This window comes from Lithobates pipiens, unplaced genomic scaffold (genome assembly GCF_037356315.1).
Source record: "Lithobates pipiens isolate NorthernLeopardFrog02 unplaced genomic scaffold, aLitPip1_a1.2 Scaffold_16, whole genome shotgun sequence".
Lineage (NCBI taxonomy): Eukaryota > Metazoa > Chordata > Amphibia > Anura > Ranidae > Lithobates > Lithobates pipiens.
In genome coordinates this window covers 568,940,391-568,962,884 of record NW_027507748.1, presented here as the reverse complement: position 1 = coordinate 568,962,884, position 22,494 = coordinate 568,940,391, and the positions used below count along the sequence as shown (strand labels likewise).

The following is a 22,494-nucleotide window of genomic DNA, read 5'->3' as shown; positions in this document are numbered from 1 at the left end:
TTAGTACTTTTTTCAGAGTATGATAGTGTGGCGAAATTCACTGCAGTACACAGAGCTGAGGTCAGTAGAACCTAATGAAATGTCATGTTCATTAAAGTTATAACAAAAAAAGTAAACAATTAAATCCCCCGGGTCAATGTGCACTGTATCCTTCAAGCACACCAGCTGAATGCACAGTTGCTTGTGTGAAAGACCCCTCAATCTCTGCTGGGGTAGAAGTCTGATCCGACCTCCAGTGCCTTGTTATAATTGTGTATCCCGTCACTAAGACACAAGAGATTTTTTTTTATATATAAAGGAGCCCAGGAGAATGAATCAAGTAGGGTAATGCAAAGATCAAGTTCAGTGATAGTGTCCATGATTTTATTACATAGATTTCATAAATCTACTTTAAATCTCAAATTTAACTGACAAAACAAAACAAAGGCCACAAATAATAAAAATAGGGCTAGCAGAACTTTTGCACATGACCAGAATTGTACACTAATAGTATTACAGAAAGTATAGGTAAGGATAATGAAAATAAGGTTTAACCACTTCAGCCCCGGAAAAGGATTTACCCCCTTAATGACCAGGCCATTCTTTGAGATACAGCACTGCGTTACTTTAACTGACAATTGCGCAGACATGCAACGCTGTACCCAAAGATGTCCTTTTTTTCCTACAAATAGAGCTTTCTTTTTGTGATCACCTCTGCTTTTTTTATTTTTTGCGCTATAAACAAAAAAATACCTGATAATTTTGACAATATTTTTTACTTTCTGCTATAATACATATCCAAAAAAATGTAAAAAAAAAAACAAATTTCTTCATCAATTTAGGTCAATATATATTCTTCTACGTAGTTTTGGTAAAAAAATCCCAATAAGCATATGTTGATTGGTTTGTGCAAATGTTATAGCGTCTACAAACTATGGGATAGACTTACACACGGTTGGATTTTCCAATGGGAAATGTTGGATGTGAGCTTGTTAGCTGAAAGTCCGACCGTGTGTATGCTCCATAGAACATTTACTGTCGGACTCTCCGACAACAAACGTTAGCCAGTAGGTTCTCAAATTTTCAGCCAACAAAACTTTGTTGTCGGAAAGTCCGATCGTGTGTACACAGGTCTGTCGCACAAAAGTTCAGGCATACTCGGAATCAAGCAGAACTCGCTATCGAAATTCCTTTTTCTTGGCTTGTTGTACGTCTTGTACGTCACCACGTTCCCACATTCGTAATTGTTGGCCAACATTTGTGTGACCATGTGTATGCAAGACAAGTTGGAGACCTTCGAACAAAAATCTGCGGTTTTGTTGTCGGAAAGTCCGATCATGTGTACGGGGCATTAGGGATTTAAAGAAAAAAATGTTTTATTGTTTTTACTGCTAATGGCGGGGATCAGCGATTTCTTGCGGGACTGCGAAATTGCAGCGGACAAATCTAACCCTAATACACACAGTCAGACTATCCGGCGGACAAACCGCCGTAAAGTCCGCCAGACTGTCCGAACGAGCGGACCTGCCCACACACGTGACTTTTCCGGTGGACTAGGCCTGGCAGACATAGTCCGCCGGATTATCCGCCGTACTTTTGAAATGAATGGACTTGCCCACACACACGGAGAAAAGTCCGTTCATTTTGAGTGCAGCTCCAGGTAGCCAGGACCAGCGAAGAAAGCGTCGCTGGCCCTGTCACCTGGTATAGAGTTAAAGGGGAAGCCCTACGCAGAAAAAACTGCGTGGGGATCCCCCCTAGGTCCATATCAGACCCTTATCAGAGCACGTAACCCGGCCGGTTGGGAAAGGGGGTGGGGATGAGAGAGCGCCCCCCCTCCTGAGCCGTACCAGGCCGCGTGCCCTCAACATGGGGGGTGCTTTGGGGAAGCCGCGTGGCCCCCCACCCCAAAGCACCTTGTCCTCATGTTGATGAGGACAAGGGCCTCTTCCCGACAACCCTGGCCGTTGGGTCTGCGGGCGGGGGGCTTATTGCAATCCGTGAGCCACCTTTAATAAGGGGGCCCCCGGGTTCCCGGCCCCCCCACCCTATGTAAATGAGTATGAGGTACAAGCAATCCACCGGATTGTTTGATCGTGTGTACGCGGCATAAGTGACACTTTTTTGGGACCAGTGACACCAATACAGTGATCAGTGCTAAAAAAAATGCACTGATCACTTTATAAATGACACTGGTAGGGAAGGGGTTAACATCAGGAGCGGTCAAAGGGTTAACTGTGTTCCCTGCTAGTGTTTTCTAACTGTGTGAGGGATGAACTCACATCATGCTGCGGGGTGCGTGCATGCCCACAGTGTCTAGTGCATGAAACAACGCATAGGTACATTGTTTCACCCAATAGAGCCGCCCTGCCGCAGTATATATGCGATGGGCGGTCTTGAAGTGGTTAAAGGATTCGTATAGGCAAGCCTCAAATTTACCCTCAACCCTTCCTCTTTCCCTCTAGTGTATGTACCAACATTCATTTTTTTTTTACCTTGTTCCTCCACACCTTTTATTACTCAAAGTTACATCATCACCATCATGTAGGTAGTAGTCAAGGCAGAATTGGTTTTCTTAAAAAATGGAATGTTTACCTGTGAAGGAGGACAGGTAATGGTGGGAACACCATAGCTTCCAACTGTCCTTGATTTGGAGGGACTGTCCCTGATTTAGAGCAATGTCCTTAATTCCCCCTCATTTGTCCCTCATTTTGGTCTGATCTATATAGTTGTATATAAAATTCACTGTTTATCTTTCATCCAATTTCTAAGTTGCTGCTTTTGTACATTTTAAAAGCAAGTATAAAGGAATAGTAGTAGTTTAAAAAACCCTTGTGGGTTTAATTAACCTTTTTTTGGTTAATTCTCATTTAAGGGGGTGTGGCAGGGGGTGTGTCCTATGCCTACATACATTTGCCAGTAGGTGTCCCTCATTCCCTTCTCACAATATTGGGAGGTATGGAATACGCAGTTTTGTATTCCAGAGGAGCAGTGCTGACAACGTTGCTTGGGATTTTAAGGCAGCTTAAAAGTGGAAATTTCAACCCAGTGGATTTCTAGCAGATAATCAGGTGTTCTTGCACTTAGTTCTATAGTAGTAAAACACTATTTTGCAGAGATATGTTGTATATGTTTTCTGCTTGGACATAAAACTTTAAAGTGGGAGTAAATCCGCTGATTTTTTTTTTTTTTACACCTGTAAGGGAAAAGGCATAATGAGCTAGTATGCGCTAGTATGCGGTGCATACTTACCTTAGAATGAGGTGCCAGCATCTCACTCGGTCCACGCCGAGGGAGTTGACATGTTCCCTTGGCATGTCTTCTGGGTATCGCGTCTCCGGCGCTGTGAGTGGCCGGAGCCGCGATGTCGTCACTCATGCATGCGCGCAGGAGTTTTCTTCCTGGCAGGGTCTGCCGTCTGCCGGACTTTCAGCCGAGAATGCCTGGTGCACATGCGCCGCTGAAGTCAGCGGCTCATTCCAAGGGGAATATCTCCTAAACCGTACAGGTTTAGGAGATATTCTTTTTACTTAGAGGTAAGCCTTAATATAGGCTTACCTGTAGGTCAAAGTTACATAGTTACATAGTCAGGTTGAAAAAAGACACAGTCCATCCAGTTCAACCACAAAAAAAAATAGAATAATATCATACAATCCCATATACCCAATTCTATACCCACAGTTAATCCAGAGGAAGGTGAAAACCCCCAGCAGAGCATGATCCAATTTGCTACAGCAGGGGAAAAAATTCCTTCCTGATCCCCCAAGCGGCAATCGGATTTTCCCCGGATCAACAGCTCTTACTGTGAAGAAACCTTTCTGTATTTGGAGATGAAATCTCTTTTCCTCTAGACGTAAAGAGTGCCCCCTTGTCCTCTGTGATGACTGTAAAGTGAATAACTCGACACCAAGTTCACAATATGGACCCCTTATATATTTGTACATGTTGATCATATCCCCCCTTAATGTCCTCTTAAAGTTAAACATTTGACTATACAACCGCTTTAAATGGATTTTTCTCTTTACAGGAAACCTGTGAAGAATGATAAATGGGGGGGCGCTTTGTGACTATTACTAACCACCTTTTCATGCTGATCATCTGATATAAATATGACAAGCCACTGACTCACAATAAGCATGTATTTTAGTAGTCCACGATTGTGAGTTTCATTAATCTATAGCTAACCTAAAACACAAATGTATCTGTTTTCTTTACTCAAATAAAGAACTGTTTTATGTGTTTGTTTTTTAAATACTGTTCTGTTTCAAATGTCACTTTATGCATTGACATATCTTCTTAGACCCAGTCTGTCCAGACAGGATGGTCATTTGCTGGCATGGCACCATCCACAGACAGCCTAAAGCCAACTATAGACATTTTGAATCTTGGTCGGTACAGCAGGGGCTGGCCGAGATTCGAACCATGTATGGGAAGGCTGACTGTACCCAATAGGATTCATTGATCAACTTGGGTACAACCAGCATATATGATCTTTATAATGTGATTATTGCCACTGGCTACAGCCACTCTCCTGGCAGAGACAGCTCTCCATACCCACACCCCCCACCCCCCCCCCCCCCCCCCGTCGGAGAACTGCAATAGCTCTGTGGGAAAGATTTCCCCATCCACACTGACTGTGCTGATGGGGGGAATCAAGCTATCTTCTTTCCTGCAATTTGTGTTTGTAGGAAAGAAAATCATATAATCTATGGCCTACCGAACTCTTCAATAAGACACAGAAATTGAATCCAGTGCCTCTTAAGCCTCATACACACGATAGGACTTTGTACAAACTTTCCCTTGGATTTTTGTACAAAGGGCGTCGGCCCTGAACTTGTATTGCATACACACAGCAGGACTTTTTCAGCCAACTTTCACCAAATCACGTGGTTTTTGTGCTCTTTACCGCCACCTTTGGTCAACTTCTGTATTGTTGTCTGATCTTTTGCATTGGTTCTGAGCATGCCTGTTTGTACTTTGTACAAAAGTCCTATGGTTTTCTGTACACACGATCAGACTTCGCTCCATCGGACTTTTGTTCCCAGAAAGTTTGTCCGTTCGCACAGCCAACAAAAGTCAGATGAAAACCAAAAAAGTTTGTCCAATGGAGCATACACACAGTCGGATGTTGCTCCAAAACAGCTAATTTGCATGTTTGTTGTCAAAAAGTCTGATCGTGTGTACGGGCCTTTAGACCCAGTTTGTCCAGACAGTATGGTCACCTGCTAGCTTGGCACCATCAACTGATAGCTTAAAGTGGTTCTGCACCTTTAAAAAAAATATTAAAAGCCAGCAGCTACAAATATTGTAGCTGCTGACTTTTAATAAATTGACACTTACCTGTCCCAGGGTCCAGCGATGTCGGCGGCAGATGACGAGCAATCGCCCATCTCTCTGCTGCCCCCGCCGCCATCCTCTGTCAAGGAAATCTGGAAGTGAAGCATTGCGGCTGCACTGCCCGGTTCCCTACTGCGCATGCGCAAGTCGCGCTGCGCATCTCTGCTGGTCCCCGCTGTGTCCTGGGAACTTTGTGTTTGCCAGAACACAATGGGGGTGGGGCATCTGCCGCGGTCTGCGGCGGTCTTGTCCCGGAAGTGGGTGCAGATACTTGGATTATCCAGGTAACTGCACCCCCCTCCCCCCTGAAAGGTGCCGATTGTGACAACGGAGGGGGGAGGGATCAGATGAGCGGAACTTCCACTTCAGGGTGGAGGACCGCTTTAACTCTTCAATAAGACACAGAAGTTTAATCCAATGCTAACTGCAGTACAGAGGATGATTTTCCAGTCCTTTGAAGTGTAAGTTGATAATTACTTTCCTCCCAACTTTTTGAGATGGGAATGAAGCACATCTATTAGCAAAAGTATGTGGGCAAAGGACACACACCCTGCCACGCCCCCTTAAAGGAGAATGATAAAAAAAAAGATTAGCAAAAGTGATTGTAAACCTTCCTGTTTTATTTTTTTTTAAATAACAAACATCATACTTACCTTCACTGTGCAGCTCATTTTGCACAGAGTGGCCCCGATCATCCTCCTCTGGGGTCCCTTGGTGGCTCTGCCTCACATAAGATAACCCCCTAGGAGAAGCGATCTCCTGCGGGGTTACCGGGCAAGTGCACTCCCGAGTCCAGCATTTGCTTCCATAGACACGAATGTCAGACTTGGCCCCCGCCCCCAACGTCATTGGATTTGATTGAAATCAGCGGGAGCCAATGGCTGCACTGCTATCAATCTACGCCGATATAGACGTCGGCAGATGGCACGGCTAGGCACAAGCATGTACAGGTACATTGCCCTTTAAGTACCCAGCCATGGGTCACATGCGCACGGCCAGCGGTGCACTCGCGACCCGGTCCTGAGCTCCGTGACCGAGGTAGTGGGACCCGCGGACCCGATCGCCACCGGTGTCCCGTGATCGGGTCACAGAGCTTTTTATTTTCAGTTTTTTAGGCGGACCTGAACGTATGCTCTATAGAAGTCTATGGAGCGCCGGATGTCAGTGGTGACATGTCCGCTGACATTCTACCCGCTCTGATCCGAAAAAAAGTGTGACAGAGGAAAAAACAATTTTTCCATCTGTCTGTGGATTGGATTGTGTGACGACGGACTCTACGGTCCGTCCTTATCCAATCCCCCATAGGGGAGAGCTGCGCTCTGACAGGTCCGGCCCGTCGCAGTGTGCAGAGATAGACCTGCCATCTTCCTGCTCAGCGGGGATTGATGGAGCGATCCCTGCTGAACAAGCGGATGTTCACGGGCGGATCATCACGGATCCATCCCATGTGAAAGAGTGCTAACACTGACTGAGGGAACATGGGGAAAAAAAGGGAGGGTCTAGCTAGGACTAAACAGGAGGGTAGACAGAGGGAGATACCAAAACCACATAGTAAAAAAGTTGTAGTGACCAACAACTGCCACTAGATGTCAACATACTACACTACAATAATAAAACAGAAAAAGTATATAAAACTAGGACAAAACAAATACTGATTAAAAGTCATTCATAAATCAACTCACAGACTAGACTGCCCAAATGTCTCATTATATTATAAGTGAGTCACTAGGACATATTTTTTTTTTAAATTTCAAGTGCATTTAAAGGTTGCTGTACATCAACCACAACAACCCCGAAGTAAACTGTTTATTACTAAAGCTGGCCATACTATGCACCTATAGATTATCTGCAGATTTTCTATAGTTAGATGGAAAAAGTGGGAGATTTCTCCATCCACACAGTTTAGCGAACATGGAGAAATCTGTTGCACTTTTTCCATCTAACCATAGAAATTCTGCAGATAATCTATAGGTGTATGGCCAGCTTAATATGGCACGCCATGAAGGAAAGAAAGGATGCTACAAAGTAAAATGTGCAAGGCGTCTATAAGTGCTGCTGTTAAATATAGTTGTGTTGTTTTTCATAAATAAACTATCCATAGAATGCTCATTTGCAAAGCACCATACTTTGCATTAACCTCAATAGCAGGTGAATAAAACGAAAGCACACTCTATTATGAGCTATTCTCAGTCTAATGATTTCCACTTATGCTGTTATACTCACCCGGTGTCATAATTAAGCAGAATGACATGGTGCCAGAGACGTTCCACTTCTTTATGCTATGTTGGGCCATGCTTCTCATGGAGCCACCCAACCATACCTACAATTCATCCAGGTCAATAAACCTTGGCAGAAATAAGGGTATTATCAGGCCTGGCAAATATGACTAGGAATATAGGCAGCCATTGTCTTTTCAAAGATACAAGGATCACACTATACTATTCAGTTGAAAAGAGTAAATTTCATCTGTATAACTGTATTATTGTGCTTCTAGGAAGAAGAAGGAAACCAAAATCTGCTAGGAAAGAGGCACAAACATTTTTTAAATGTAAGAGAAATACACTATATTACCAAAAGTATTGGGACACCTGCCTTTACACACACATGAACTTTATTGGCACCCCAGTCTTAGTCTGTAGGGTTCAATATTGAGTTGTCCCACCCTTTGCAGCTACCAGCTTCAACTCTTCTGGGGAGCCTATCCACAAGGTTTAGGAGTGTGTCTATGGGAATGTTTGACTATTCTTCCAGAAGTGCATTTGTGAGGTCAGGTACTGGTGAGGACGAGAAGGTCTCACTCACAGTCTCCACTCTAATTCATCCCAAAGGTGTTCTACCGGGTTGAGGGCAGGCCAGTCAAGTCCTCCACCCCAAACTTGCTCACCCATGTCTTTATGGACATTGCTATGTGCACTGGTCCAAATCCACTGGTGGAGGGGGGATTATGGTGCCGGGTTGTATTTCAGGGGTTGGACTTGGCCCCTTAATTCCAGTGAAGGGAACTCTTAAGGCGTCAGCATACCAAGACATTTTGGACAATTTCATGTTCCCAACTTTGTTGGAACAGTTTGGGTGGTCTTTTCCTTTTCCAACTGAAAAGCTCTGCATGGGGGGGGGGAGCTTTGTAGGGGGGGGGTGGTTGGGGGTGAGCCAAGTACTGGGGTAGAGGGGGGTGGATAGGAGAAGAGTTTTGTAGAGGGGAGAGGAGGAGTTTGAGGGGTTGGGGGAAGAGATCTATGTGGAGGGGGGGGTGCATTGTAGTGTGGGAGAGAAAGGGAGTTCAGGGTGAGGTGGGTAAAACAATAATCCCCCCTCCCTACTTCTCCACTCAACAATAACCCCCTCCCCACTTTTCCACCCTCAACAATAACACCCCTCCCCACTTCTCCACCCTCAACAATAACCCCCTCCCCACTTCTCCACCCTCAACAATAACCTCCCTCCCCGCTTCTCTACACTCAACAATAACCTCCCTCCCTGCTTCTCCACCCTCAACAATAACCCCCCTCCCTGCTTCTCCACCCTCAACAATAACCCCCCTCTCTGCTTCTCCACCCTCAACAATAACCCCCCTCCCCGCTTCTCTACACTCAACAATAACCTCCCTCCCTGCTTCTCCACCCTCAACAATAACCCCCTTTCCCCACCCTCAACAATAACCCCCCTTTCCCCACCATCAACAATAACCCCTCCCTGCTTCTCCACCCTCAACAATAACCCCTCCCTGCTTCTCCACCCTCAACAATAACCCCTCTCCCTGCTTCTCCACCCTTAACAATAACCCCACTCCCTGCTTCTCCACCCTGTATTTATGGGGGTAGTATGGGGATTGGGGGTTCTATGTAATGATTCGGGTAGTATGGAGGAGGGAGTCCTGTGTAATGATTGGGGGGGGGGGCGAAATTGCCTTGGGGGGCCCAGGAAAATGTTTGCCCAGGGTCCAATCAATATTAAAGACGGCCCTGCTGACAGCAATGCTGGGGGGTTATTATTGTGTCTACTGACAGCAATGCTGGGGGGTTATTACTGCATCTACTGACAGCAATACTGGGGTTATTACTGTGTCTACTAACAGCAATGCTGGGGGTTATTATTGCGTTCACAAACAGCAATGCTGGGGGTAATTATTGCGTCTACTGACAGCAATACTGGGGTTATTATTGCATCCACTGACAACAATGGTGGGGGTCATTATTGCATCCACTGACAGCCATACTGGTGTTATTATTGCGTCTACTGACAGCAATGCTGGGGGTTATTATTGCGTCCACTGACAGCAATGCTGGGGGTTATTATTACATCCGCTGACAGCAATGCTGGGGATTATTATTGCGTCCACTGACAGCAATGCTGGGGGTTATTATTGCGTCCACTAACAGCAATGCTGGGGCTATTATTGCGTCCACTGACAGCAATGCTGGGGGTTATTATTGCGTCCACTGACAGCAATGCTGGGGGTTATTATTGCGTCCACTGACAGCAATTCTGGGGGTTATTATTGCGTCTACTGACAGCAATACTGGGGTTATTGTTGTGTCTACTGACAGCAATGCTGGGGGTTATTATTGCGTCCACTGACAGCAATTCTGGGGGTTATTATTGCGTCTACTGACAGCAATACTGGGGTTATTGTTGTGTCTACTGACAGCAATGCTGGGGGTTATTATTGCGTCCACTGACAGCAATTCTGGGGGTTATTATTGCGTTTACTGACAGCAATACTGGGGTTATTGTTGTGTCTACTGACAGCAATGCTGGGGGTTATTATTGCGTCCACTGACAGAAATTCTGGGGGTTATTATTGCGTCTACTGACAGCAATACTGGGGTTATTGTTGGGTCTACTGACAGCAATGCTGGGGGTTATTATTGCGTCCACTGACAGAAATTCTGGGGGTTATTATTGCGTCTACTGACAGCAATACTGGGGTTATTGTTGGGTCTACTGACAGCAATGCTGTGGGTTATTATTGCATCCACTGACAGCAATGGTGGGGGTTATTATTGCGTCCACTGATAGCAATACTGATGTTATTATTGCATCTACTGACAGCAATGCTGGGGGTTATTATTGTGTCCACTGACAGCAATGCTGAGGGTTATTATTATTACGTCCACTGACAGAAATGCTGGGGATTATTATTGCATCCACTGACAGCAATACTGGGGGTTATTATTGCGTCCACTGACAGCAATGCTGGGGTTATTATTGCATCCACTGACAGCAATACTGGGGTTATTGTTGTGTCTACTGACAGCAATGCTGGGGGTTATTATTGTGTCCACTGACAGCAATTCTGGGGGTTATTATTGCGTCTACTGACAGCAATACTGGGGTTATTGTTGTGTCTACTGACAGCAATGCTGGGGGTTATTATTGCGTCCACTGACAGCAATTCTGGGGGTTATTATTGCATCTACTGACAGCAATACTGGGGTTATTGTTGTGTCTACTGACAGCAATGCTGTGGGTTATTATTGCATCCACTGACAGCAATGGTGGGGGTTATAATTGTGTCCACTGACAGCAATACTGATGTTATTATTGCGTCTACTGACAGCAATGCTGGGGGTTATTATTGTGTCCACTGACAGAAATGCTGGGGATTATTATTGCATCCACTGACAGCAATACTGGGGGTTATTATTGCGTCCACTGACAGCAATGCTGGGGTTATTATTGCGTCCACTGACAGCAATACTGGGGTTATTGTTGTGTCTACTGACAGCAATGCTGGGGGTTATTATTGCATCCACTGACAGCAACACTGGGGTTATTGTGTCTACTAACAGCAATGATGGGGGTTATTATTGCGTCCACTGACAGCAATTCTGGGGGTTATCATCGCATCCACTGACAGCAATGCTGGGGGTTATTATTGTGTCCACTGACAAAAACGCTGGGGGTTATTTCTATGGCAACGTCTTTGGTGTGCATAGTGACATGCTGCAAAAGAATGAAACAAAACCAACATTTTGGGGCGTTAAGGAGTTAAAATGTGCTACTATTAGGTGGCCCTCTGGAGGAATCTGCACTATCATTTCCCAGCTGACCACCTCTGTTCCATCCCCTCAACTAACCAAGTCAAGTTTTGTCTTCAGTTTAATAGTGAAGTAGTGTGGATGGTGTGGTGATGGATGGAGGGGCTGATGTTGGAGGCAGTGTACACATCTCTAGGACCTGGGAGAGCCTAATCTCCCTCCTCCCTCTAGAATACACCTGTTCACTGAGTGTTCAGTGTGATCCTTGTCCCCTCCCCCGCTCCTCTGTGTGCAGGTATCGCTGTGTGTGGAGGGAGACTCCTCCTTCATCACTGATCACTGAGGAGTGTGCACCTCCTTCATCACTGATCACTGCATATTTCCTGAATCAGACGTCTCCGCTCAGTGACAGCACAAGTGTGCCTGAGTCCCGATCACAGAGCCGTCCGATCTCCGATCACACCAATAAGGTAAGAGCCGACCACCGATCCTCATCATTGTGACACCCCCCCCCCCCCCCATTGGTTACCATCCCATCCGATGTTACAACCTTGTGATGATCAGAGTAAGTGCTCTCATTGTATGATGGGGTATATAGCGCTCATCTGTCTCACGTGTTTCACCCCCTGGGTGCTGACATGTTCTATAGTGTGTGCTCTTTCAGTATGAGTGATCCCGATGACAAGTGTCTATTGTGCATTGTTTACTTAGCAACCCCATAAACCGGCAGAGAATGGCCGATCTTCCTCTTCTCGGACATTAGTCACTGTGCTGCTGATCTGGTGATCGCTGGAATCCCCCCGATCTGGCAGGTCCTAGAAGTCAGAGATGTGTCTGCTCAGTCTCGGCACTTGTCATTGTGTTCTTTGCTGTTTTGCTCTGTTTTCATTGATAGGATCAGCAGTACACAGATGAGCTTTAATCTGGCCATATACTTTTACAATCTGATTGTACAACCTCCTTTAGAGTTACCAAAACTACATGGGGACAGACTACAAATCATCACTTGTATGCCCTTCTACATAGTAAATGGTCGATCTGAAGGCAATTGTATAGTATATGGCCAGCTTTACAGTAATATAAACTATACCAGTAATGTCATCACTGAAGGGACTCATCAACTTTTATTTATTTATTTATTTTTGCTACATACAAATTCTACCTACCAAAATTTTTTTTGGGGGAAGATCAGGACCCAATTTTACTAATGTGTTTTAGCACACATATTGCAATAAGACCTCATTCACATTGGTATATCGATGTGCCCTCCTGTGTGTCCCCGTTGGCTGCGTAGGTGATCCATGCAGGCAGCCTGTTCAGCTCAATGACAGGTGGAAGGCTGCGTTCGGATCAGCGACGGGTGGAAGGCTGCGCTCGGATCAGCGACAGGTGGAAGGCTGCGTTCGGATCAGCGACAGGTGGAAGGCTGCGTTCGGATCAGCGACGGGTGGAAGGCTGCGTTCGGATCAGCGACGGGTGGAAGGCTGCGTTCGGATCAGCGACGGGTGGAAGGCTGCGTTCGGATCAGCGACGGGTGGAAGGCTGCGTTCGGATCAGCGACGGGTGGAAGGCTGCGCTCGGATCAGCGACGGGTGGAAGGCTGCGCTCGGATCAGCGACGGGTGGAAGGCTGCGCTCGGATCAGCGACGGGTGGAAGGCTGCGCTCGGATCAGCGACGGGTGGAAGGCTGCGCTCGGATCAGCGACGGGTGGAAGGCTGCGCTCGGATCAGCGACGGGTGGAAGGCTGCGCTCGGATCAGCGACGGGTGGAAGGCTGCGCTCGGATCAGCGACGGGTGGAAGGCTGCGCTCGGATCAGCGACGGGTGGAAGGCTGCGCTCGGATCAGCGACGGGTGGAAGGCTGCGCTCGGATCAGCGACGGGTGGAAGGCTGCGCTCGGATCAGCGACGGGTGGAAGGCTGCGCTCGGATCAGCGACGGGTGGAAGGCTGCGTTCGGATCAGCGACGGGTGGAAGGCTGCGTTCGGATCAATGATGGGTGGAAGTTTGCATTACCTGCACTGATCTTCTCCAAGCACATCCTGGAGTTTAGTCCTTTGCAAGTCACCTGCACAGATCAGAGCGCAGCCTGTCTGCATCCTCATCTAATCCAACCCACCCGGATGTACACTTGCAAAATGTGATTGGAGAGATGTCTGTACAGAACACCTGCGCATCTCATGCAGGTTAAAACAATTGCACTGGTAAAGGGACTGGTACACCCGTGTGAATGAGGCCTAAAAGTGTTCAGCTTTTCCATAGTAACAATGGTGTTCATTCCCATCTGCTTTTTGAAAAATACGACAGCTATGTTTTTTTTTTTCTGTGGCTAATGCTGGCCATACGCTATACAAAAAAAATTGGCTGAAATTCGGTCATTTGGACAGTTTGTTTGTTTTCCGGCCAGTTAATGGGCACATAATCGTTTAGGCGTTTTTGAGCCGGAAAAACAAAGGGCAAGTTTGCAAATTTTCTGCCAAACAAATGATAAATTGAAAGGTTAATGTGTTTTTCCCGTCCAAAATGTTTGCACTAGGTATATGTAAAAAGCAAAAAAAACTAAAAACGCATTCATTTATGTCCACTGAACGATTTATCCATCATTATATGGTGGCACTATTGTTTGCGCTCACGGCCGAATGTTAGTTTTTTTCATATAGTGTATGGCCAGCATTAGCCCCCGTTCACACCAGTGTGACTCGTCATGTGATTTTACAGTTCCAAATTGCATAACAAGTCGCACTCTATTGTCGGCAATGGAACCCTTCAAATTGGTGCGACTCCGACTTTGCGGTACTGCACCGATATGAAAAAAAATTGTTCCTGTACTATTTTTTTGTGATTTCAGTTGTGACTTGCATAAACATTTGTGCATGTAGTCGCACCTGAAATTGCACTGACCTGCGGCTTTGAAATTGGGCTACTTCAAGCTAAGCCTCCATTCACATTCAGCATAAGCATAGCTGGACAATTTAAGGCTTTTTTTTTATTTTATTGCATGATTTGTAGTAGTTGAGCCGTGTTGTGCATTTTTTGGCCCCATGGATTGTTACATGAGTGTACCTGAAAACACATCATTTCAAAGGTGTTTTTTTTTATTTTTTATTTTTTTTTTAGGTGTTTGTTTACACTATCTTCGCATGCAGTTTACAGCAGGGGTCCTGTGCGTCCGCGTTCATCATTTCAGATCTGATTTCAGCCCGAATTTTAGGCTGAATTTGGACTTGGAACGGACCAAAAGGCGATTTATTATTATTATTATTATTTTTTTTTTTTTTTTTCCTCTCGGTGGACGCTTTTTCGTGAGAGGAAATTCTCCAACAACATGTATGGCCACCATATACAGGAAGTGAGAGGAAATTCTCCAACAACATGTATGGCCACCATATACAGGAAGTGAGAGGAAATTTCCCAAAAGAGACACAGAACAATTAAAACTCTTGAATGGTCTTTTCCACAACTTTGGCTGGAAGTCTAATTTAATTTTGAATAAATAAGAGACACTGTAGTAATATATGGTTTGGTGAAAACTCCGGTAGCCCATAGCAACTACTAACAAGCCTCTACCATTGTTCTGACAGGGAAATGTGATTATATGCTTGGTGCACTTTGATCATTGCGGTCACTCCTAGTCACATATAAGATAAGACTGCTTGATTTACCTCATAGTGTGTGTAATGCAGGTCAGCCTACAGTTACACGCAGCAGTGCTTCATATAAATCCCTGCAGATTCTGTAATCTCATGGTACAGTGCACACCATTTAACAGGGTGCAATTTGTTGAGGTGTTTTAAAACTTTTGAAGACTTCTGTGAAAAATGTCAGTAAAGCTCGCACTCGTATTCCCATTGTGACCATTGTTGGAGGGGCAGTGACATTGCCAGTTCACACCCAACTGTTTGCTGCCTTTTGTCTCTTTCCTCTGTACTGACGTGGAGCTTTTTAGATTGAGGTGAGGCTGTACAGGAATTTCTGTCACCTGAGTCATTCAAACTCGGCACCATTGGAGCTGAAATATTTTAGTACTATTATGTTGACCCTGATATTTTTGGAGTGTGAGGACGCACAGTAGATGTTTGTTTTCTTTGCTCCTACGTAGGTTCAAAGACATCTGAAATAGCGTCGATGAACACCAGACCGCTTTGGTATTCTCATGGTAGCGTCACAGTAAAACTGTGGAGAAATATCGGGTTATTGATCTTATTTTTGGAAATAACTGCCTGGTTGTTGACTTGGAGCTCATTCAGACAAATGTCTAGACTGCAGCGTCAAACTTTGCCTTTGGACGCAGAAGCACATTGTACTGTAGCCATACGCAAATGAGAGTCCAGTGTCCGTGCGTCCAGAACCAAAAACTATCTGCATTCAGAGCCAGTCAGAATCCCTAATCGCTTGTAATTGCTGGTATGATATAAACATCCGCTGTGCCAAGGGTACAAACCCGGCCTCATGACTGCACACAGTCCCTGGAATTCATAAGGACTGGCTCAGATTTTGCAAGTGTCTCTTAAGCCCCGTACACACGAGCGGACTTATGTCCGAAGGAGTTCTGACGGACTTTCCGAATGAGCGGACTTGGCCACACACAATCACACCAAACTCCGACGGATTCGAACGTGATGACGTACGACTGGACTCGAATAAGGAAGTTCATAGCCAGTAGCCAATAGCTGCCCTAGCATCGGTTTTAGTCCGTCGGAATAGCATACACACGAGCGAATTTTTCGGTAGGAACTGGGTCCGGCGGAGTTCCGTCGGAAAAATTTGAAGCATGTTCCATTTTCTAAAGTCTGTCAGACTTTTGCGAATCAAAAGTCCGTTGCAGCCCACACACGATCGAAATAGTCTGCCGGAATCATTCCGTCAGACTTTGGATGTTGAAAAGTCCGCTCGTGTGTACGGGGCTTTACACATTCTAAAGGTGGTGAAGAATGCACCAAATTCATATATCTATCTAGAATTTGTACTTGAATTTGTCTTATGCTGCACCAGTTTTAGATTGCATGAGCGAAAATTTCGCAAAATCTGTCTGCGCCAGTTTTTCTCTCTGCACACCAAAAGAGAGTTGGCGTTAATTAGTACCACTTTCACATTTGGTGCATTCAAAGCGACACAATGTAAAAATGGCACCTTTCAGAACTACCTGAATTTGGTGCATGGATCGCTGTCAGAACCAAGTGTTGCAAATACTTCATGAATTTGGGACAATACCTTAACAAGAAGAAATAACGTCACAAAGGTGGCGCCGCAACTTCATTGAATTTCTCCCCCCCCCCAAATGTGTGTATGCTGGTGGTGGCCCATCTGAATGGGCCCTTACCGCTTCAATATTTTCTGAGCTACTGACCAGGCAGTGGTGTGTGTGGGGGGGGGGGGGGTTGGTGCCTTCGCCCAGGGCCCAACATTTAGGGGGTCACAAAATTCCTGCACCCTCACGAGTGTGCTGTGTGGCCTATGCTTCATCGATGGTATAGAGGGAAGCAATATCACTGCGTTCCTCTGCAGCAGCCTATTCCCCCTTGTCCCGGGATTCCTCCGCTCCAGCCTGTCCCCCGAGATCCCTCTGGTGCAGTGTGTGTGTGCGCGTGCGAGAATGGCGGGGGTATGGCGGTTGTTGGCGAACCTCCTGTTGGGGGATACCAAGGAGCGGCTGGGTGGTGGGACCCAAAAGAGTACTGTCTGTCTGTCTATTACTGGGAGAGTATGACAATGGAGGCCATGGAGAAGTGAGGATCCACTGATCTAAATTGTATGGGGGAGGGGGGGGGGTGGTATGAACAGTGCAGGGCAGTGGTGGTCAGTATAGGAATCAGATAGTACTAGTTGAAGAGACTAAAAGTTCATGGATTAGGGGGTGCAAATTACTTTCCTTGCGCCCCAGGCGCTGACAACCCACGCTACGCCACTGTGACCAGGGACAAACCTGCAGATAGGCCAGTCAGTTATTATCAGCACCCATGTATACACCGCTCCATAACCTCCCGAAAGATGCTGCTTGCAGGACTTTTTTTTTTTCACACTGGGGCATTTTACAGGCACTTTTGGGATAAAAATAGCGCCTGAGAAACGTCTCCCCTGCAGTCCCAGAATGAAAGCCCGAGTGCTTTCACACTGGGGCGATGCGCTGGCAGGACGTTAAAAAAAAAAAAAAAAAAGTCCTGCAAGCAGCGTCTTTGGGGCGGTGTGTAACCTCTCCTGCCCATTGAAGGGAATGGGCAGCACTGCTGAAGCACCTGCAAAGCGATTCAGCAGTGGCGCTGCACTGGCCCATTTAACCCTTTATTTGCCCGCTAGCAGGGGTTAAAAGCGCCCTAGCGGTCAAATAGCACCACTAAAAATACGGCAAAGCGCACTAAAAAGAGCGGTATTTTACCGTAAAAGCCCGCCCACCCCAGTGTAAAAGCAGCCTTAATGTCCTGCCAGTGCATTGCCCCAGTGTGAAAGCACTCAGGCTTTCATCTGCAGGTGGGTACTTTTTACCCATGTGAACAAGGCCTTAGGCCGCGTACACACGGGCAGACTGTTCGCCCAACTTTGTCCGCTGAACAGTGTTTGGGCGGACAGTCCGCTCGTGTGTGGGCTTTCAGCGGACAGTTTCAGCGGACAGTTGGACGGACAAGGTTTTTCGGAATTTCCGAAAAACTGTCCGCTGAAACCTTGTTTCAGCGAACAGCCCGCTCGTGTGTAGGCTTGTTCGTCAAACAAAGTTGCGCGCATGCTCAGAAAGGATTTTCACGCCGAAAGCTATAATGCAGTGTATAGGACGTCGTATTTTTCGTCCCATCGTACGTGCTGTTCACGTCATCGCGCACGGTTTCAGCAAACTGTTCGTTCGTCGTGTGTGGGCATGTCCGTCCATGCTAATTTTGAGCGGACTGTTTGCTGAAACTGTTGGACGGACAAAGTTGGGCGAACAGTCCGCGCGTGTGTACGCGGCCTTAGGCTGACTTACATTTCACCAGATGGAAGATAACTTTGCCCTCACTGTTTGCGTCTAGAGGTGATCATCTGTCCTTTACCTACAGTAACTTATTGGTAATGTGCGATTTCAATAAAAAAAAAAATTGGAGGATACGGTGACTGTATCCTGTATTCAGACAACCGCAAGTGTCATTGTTTTCTGAATACAATGCAAACAATGGAGATTCCTCAATCCATGCTATTTAGCATGGTGAAGGAACCCTATTGGATTTCATTGCTGTGTGTACCTTAAGGCAACACACACACACACACACACACACACACACACACACTTGTTCATCTTGCAGAAAGAAACCTATGCATTTACAGCTAGCCCTAAATCCTAGGCGCAGACAAAAAAAATCAGAACATCACAACATAACTTACCGTCAGTAGAATGTGTCCCTCGTGTTGATATCTCTTCTTTTCTATAAGTTTAAATATTCCACCGTCCATGCTGGCCTGCCCCCAGATTTAACTGAATCGGGGTCCCCCTTACAGTCCCACTTACATCAGAGGGCTCAAATAAAATCTTGCAGCAGTCTGAATTTGGCCCATGGGCAGAGCTTGGAGACCCCTGATCTATTGTCTGTGATGTTTAGTGCAGTACAGATCTGTGACCTTCTAGAATTTGCTAATATGTCATACATGCTTGAATTTGATGAATCGTGTACAAATTATATCTAACGTACTGCTGGGGCACTGAACCATTGTGCTAGGATCATTGCAACAGAATGGCTTATTTGCTGCTATGGCTGTCTATTCCAGAAGGCTTTGTGCCATCAATAGAATGCAGAGCTTTGTGAAGCAAGAGATGCGTGGTGGTAATCTTACCTGTCACTAGTCACCTGTGTTTGTCAGTACTGTCACACTGCCACGTCACACATGTAGTGTAATGTATCAGAACAAGTAGTTCCTGAAAGCTGTATAGAGACATCCTGCAGAGCAGCTGTGACTGCCACAATAGACTGAATAATCCTATTGTACTGCTCAATTGATCTATGCATAATTGGTTTGGTTTGATAAATATCCCTGTGTAATAGTGACTGCCTGTGACGCCTTGAGGTTCTGGTCACTGCAACACGCAATTCAGAAGTGGCTCAAAAATCAAATAATACTCATAGATATGAGATAACAGCAGCCTGAACTGGCAAATATATCTTGTCTACGGTATGGCTAGAGAAGAAATTCAGGTTTGGATCAAAAATTAATTTTAAGCAAACCCAGCCTGTTTGCAGTTTGCCAGTTTGAATCCCTGGCTGAAATGATGTCATCCCAGGATCATCCCTGGCTGAAATGATGTCATCCCAGGATCATCCCTGGCTGAAATGATGTCATCCCAGGATCATCCCTGGCTGAAATGATGTCATCCCAGGATCATCCCTGGCTGAAATGATGTCATCCCAGGATCATCCCTGGCTGAAATGATGACATCCAGGATCCCCGGTGCCATGTTTAAATTCCTGCAGTGCTGGGGCTCTTTCCTGTAGCAGCGAGAGTGTGGCGGGTTGGTATTGAATCACAGCAGGTTGCTGTGATTGATGGGTTTACACCGGGGAATGTTACATTTTAATTACATTTTTATTTGATTTCTTGCTGCCCAAATAATGCATATGTGCAGTGGAAAAACGTGTGGGCTTTAATGCCCACACGTTGCACATATATGTCTTTAGTCATGATCAGGAGCTGGCAGGCCTCTCAACCCTCGATTTTCCTCCGCTGTCAATGCAAACATGGTGCTCGCTAGTGGCTCCTGCACGCCATCCACCAGATATGGAAGTATGTTTGCAGCACACATCTTCAGGGTAAAAGATCAGCTTTGTCATGATTAGAAAGTTCCACAATTGGTCTCGGCCCTTATGCATTTCTGCCCAGTATGGGCCTTAGACATAGAAGTACTGGGCAGAAACGTGTAAGCGCCTGGACCACTTATGGAAGTATACTCACGACACACGTCTTCCGGGGAAAAGATGAACTTTGTTTGTCACAATTAGAAAGTTCTATAATTGGTCCCAAAACGTATGCGTTTAATGCCTAGTACGGTTCTTAGTCATAGCTATAACTGGTCGGCCAATTATGGAATTTTCTAATTGTGACAAATCAAGCTCCTCTTTTACCCTAAAGACGTGTGCCACAAATACACTTCCACCCCATGCTCATGCTTTTGGAGGCGGTGGAGATCTACCCTTTCATAAAAGTGGTTATCAAATTCCTTCATAAGTCCCCACAAACTTTTTTTTCCAGAAAAGAAATGTGGAGAAGAGGCTTATAACCCTCAACATTGGGACAAGGTGACTTGCAAAAAAGGTAGGTGGAGGGCTTTTTTTTTTTTTTTTGTTTGTGGTACCCCTAGAGTGGTTAGGCCATGCATGCCCATCCGGCTTGCACCTTCTGATCTCTATGCGCATCCTTAGGAAGGATAAAGTCAATGAGCTGCTTTAGGTGTGTGTATCTGATAAATGCAGTTACAGTTTTTAGATTCTTATCAGGGTGAGATGTGTGGTCTTGCATTTTGAGATGAATGGGAAGTCTTTCAGCTAGTGTACAAAACCACAGAGCTTTTCAATTGTTGTTCATAGCAGTTGCTTCACATTTGCAGGCCTCTAGCAGGAAATGAAGGCTGCTTCTGATAATGTCTTGTTTTTACATGGTTTTTGGCAACAATGTTTCTAATAGGTGTAATGCAGTTGTAACATACTGTTGTGAACAGGTGGCACAAATGTAGAACAAGTTATTGAGATTGATTGATTTACTAAGAGCCTGTGTACACTGTTGCATATGCTGAGATACATAAAATGCATGTGTTATGGTGTGCCAAAATACAACATGTCCATTTATTTTGCATTTTAAGTGCATTGGGAGGTCCATAGACATCAATGGCAATGTATTAACAAGCCTTCTAGTGTTAATGAGGCATTCGTCTTTACTTCAGTATTGTTTGGAAAGGATTTTGATGCCAGTTGGTCTGATATTAATAATAATTATTACTATTAATGATTACACAAGTGTTGTTTTATAGATTGAAAATGGAGAATGCAAAAATTATTTATATATATATATATATATATATATAATTAATGTGGATAAAGCTGATAATCCAACTGCATGCTCCTCAAAGTCCCAGTAGAATTGAAAGTTTCAAATAAGCTTAAAGGTGGAGTCTACCTTTTTTGCACAAAAAAAGTAAATGTGTGTGTGTGTGTGTGTGTGTGTGTATGTATGTATATATATACACAGTACAGACCAAAAGTTTGGACACACCTTCTCATTCAAAGAGTTTTCTTTATTTTCATGACTATGAAAATTGTAGATTCACACTGAAGGCATCAAAACTATGAATTAACACATGTGGAATTATATTCTGAACAAAAAAGTGTGAAACAACTGAAAATATGTCTTATATTCTAGGTTCTTCAAAGTAGCCACCTTTTGCTTTGATTACTGCTCCGCACACTCTTGGCATTCTGTTGATGAGCTTCAAGAGGTAGTCACCCAAAATGGTTTTCACTTCCTACGTGTGCCCTGTCAGGTTTAATAAGCGGGATTTCAAGCCTTATAAATTGGGTTGGGACCATCAGTTGTGTTGTGCAGGAGGTGGATACAGTACACAGCTGATAGTCCTACTGAATAGACTGTTAGAATTTGTTTAATGGCAAGAAAAAAGCAGCTAACAGTCTATTCAGTAGGACTATCAGCTGTGTACTGTATCCACCTCCTGCACAACACAACTGATGGTCCCAACCCAATTTATAAGGCTTGAAATCCCGCTTATTAAACCTGACAGGGCACACGTAGGAAGTGAAAACCATTTTGGGTGACTACCTCTTGAAGCTCATCAACAGAATGCCAAGAGTGTGCGGAGCAGTAATCAAAGCAAAAGGTGGCTACTTTGAAGAACCTAGAATATAAGACATATTTTCAGTTGTTTCACACTTTTTTGTTCAGAATATAATTCCACATGTGTTAATTCATAGTTTTGATGCCTTCAGTGTGAATCTACAATTTTCATAGTCATGAAAATAAAGAAAACTCTTTGAATGAGAAGGTGTGTCCAAACTTTTGGTCTGTACTGTGTGTGTGTATATATATATATATATATATATATATATATATATATATATATATATATATATATATATATATATATATATATATATATATATATATATATATATATATAAACTTTTTTTTTTATTATTATTACTCTACAAATCTTGTAGATTTCTGTGAATTAAGGA

General features: G+C 44.9%; 1 protein-coding gene across 3 annotated transcripts in view; it reads left to right on the top strand.

The window, feature by feature from the left end:
- The first annotated feature begins 11,612 nt into the window (after positions 1 to 11,612).
- Positions 11,613 to 22,494, top strand: part of GALNT6 (polypeptide N-acetylgalactosaminyltransferase 6) — a 103,891-nt gene continuing 93,009 nt past the window's right edge. For 2 of the 3 annotated variants that reach the window (XM_077483704.1, XM_077483701.1), the window contains exon 1: positions 11,613 to 11,767. The gene's annotated coding sequence lies outside the window, so the exon portion shown is untranslated. Of the gene's footprint in view, positions 11,768 to 20,500; positions 20,564 to 22,494 lie in introns of all 3 variants that reach the window. The other variant, XM_077483702.1, reaches the window with a different exon arrangement.